Source organism: Empidonax traillii, unplaced genomic scaffold (genome assembly GCF_003031625.1).
Source record: "Empidonax traillii isolate 1590-97213 ecotype Southwest subspecies unplaced genomic scaffold, ASM303162v1 scaffold1214:size307055, whole genome shotgun sequence".
Classification (NCBI taxonomy): Eukaryota; Metazoa; Chordata; class Aves; order Passeriformes; family Tyrannidae; genus Empidonax; species Empidonax traillii.
This window is the reverse complement of record NW_020956407.1, coordinates 267,391-269,680: the sequence shown is the minus strand read 5'-3', so window position 1 is coordinate 269,680 and position 2,290 is coordinate 267,391.

Sequence of the window (2,290 nt, the reverse complement as noted above, 5' to 3'; positions counted from 1 at the left end):
GAGCCCCTTCTGCTCAGACCTGCTTATTTCGAGGGGTAATTTCACTGGTGACGGCTCAGGGCAGAGCCATCAATCACCTGCAGATGCTGTTAAACACAGCTGACACCCTCACAACACCTTTTGCAGGCTGATCACCAGCAGCTTTAATGACTGTGAGGATTTTATAGCTGGGATTTCCCCCTCCTTATGGGGGACAGTTTGTGAATTGCTTCTGCCACCACAGCAGAAGGCAGGGAGGAAGCCTTGACCCAGCAGAGGCTTAGTGGAAACCACGACTCTAATTCTCTTTTTTTTTTTTTTCCCCCCCCCCCCCAGAGGAAACATGACAAAGCACTGCAGGATTTACCCAGGAGGGAGCTTGGCCCTCTGAGCAACCCCAGTTGGTGGGAGCATCCAACACCTTGTAAACATGGAGCAAATGAAAAGGGAAAGCCCTGCAAATACCTGACGGCTGGAAAATCAGGGTGAAGCTGGATTGTGCCGTCTGAGCTTCCCCAAAGAGCCCATGTTTACAAGATTGGTCTCCTTACAGACCCAGCCACGAGAATCCCTGCCCATTCCAAGCGGGAATCCATGCAAGGAGTCCTCTGTGTTGTGGTTGGGGACCATATGGGGCTCTCCATGCCCATCCCCTCTCACAAATGTGTTCAGACTGTCTCAGCTGCTGCAGGGTTTGGGCATCTGTGCTGGCAGAATTCCCTCATTGTCGTCCTTTGTCGCGGCTCTGTGGACGGGGTTGGGGTTGGGTCTGGTCAGCAGCACTGAGTGAATTTATAAACCAGAGCAGTTGCCAGGGCTGAGGGAGGTGAGGGGAGATGGGGACTGGACAGATGTTCTCCACCCCTGAACCTGCGGCTGGCTGCAAAACCCAGTCGTAATTCATTCCCATTCCAGCCCCCCAGCTCCGTCTGGGCAGGCAAATAGAAGGACCTGGCCTCTAATAAACCCTGCCCTGTCACACCAATAAACTTGCTAGATTTAGCAGTTTAAGCTTAAATTTAATGTGTTCTTTTTATAACATTTTATGTGGGGTTTTTTTAAACAAAGAATGATCCTGTTTCTTAACCGTGCCATGCTTTTTATCACCTGCACAACCTCTCTCAGCAAGACACTTCTTTCCTACAATTTTCCGTACAGTTAATTTAAATTCTAATATTTCTCTGGAAACCAGCCCTTCAAGAAACACTGGCTGCAGGCAAAGGCATGTGAATCACAGAATGGTTTGGGTTGGAAGGAACCTTAAAGACCACCTGGTCCAGACCCTTCCAGCCTGGCTTACTCTGTGATCCCAAGAGGGTGATGCTCTGGGGATCCCTGCACAGGAGGAGCTGGATTTTAGGCTGGAATTCAGTCCCTCCCCAGTCCCCCTTCCCAGTGTCCCCAGAAAATGGCTCCTCAGGTTGCTCTTGGCAGCATCTGAAGACCAACTACAGGCACGAGCAACCAAACTTCCCTTGCTTGTAGTTCCATTGTGCAGGCAGAGAGCAAACTAACCCCCTATCCAGGGAGAGTTCCTTTGCTTCTCCAGAATAAACACAGGAGCAACGAAAACTATGGCAGACAAAGGAAAACAAGCAGCTCTGAAAACATGCCATCAGCAGTCCCTTCTCCCATCTGTCAATCCATCTGTCATTCCTCAACACACCCCTGCCACCAGACAGATGCTCACAAACATCTCTCTTCCTCACCAGGATTTCCCCCCCCCCTGCCCCCAGTAGGTGTTGCAGAATTCCTGGGTGCATTTGAGACCAGTGCCATTCATCTGCCCCATCTTAGCAAAACAGAGAGCAATTTCACTCCCAGTACCTGGGATGGGGCTTAAACACTGATGAACTTGTGGGTTAAATCACACTGGAGACCATGGCCTGTTCCCTGTTTGCTCTCTAAATTCGTGTTCCCGGGTCAGATACCTGTGCTTGTGCCCCTGCTCTAGTTCCAACAGCCTGTGCAAGCTCCAAGATATATATTAAAAAAGGTGTAGTGCAGGGGTGTGGTGCCTGAAAAAATCCTCTGTAGAGATGGTCCCAAAATTGCCCTCATGCCCATCCTGAGAGGAGGAAGAGGCAACATGTTCTCCTTGCATCTTTGGCCATCCTGGAGCCACCTACCCCAGCCTCCCCTTGGGGCTCTTCCCTCTGCTTTCAGAAATACATACACAGGGGAAGGTGGGGAGCTGGCAGGAAACAGAGAACAATCACATAAATTCAGGGATAAAACCCATAGGCACCAAAAGATCCAGCTGTTGAAGAAATTTAATTTCCTTCACAGCCCTCAAAAAGAAAAAAAAAAA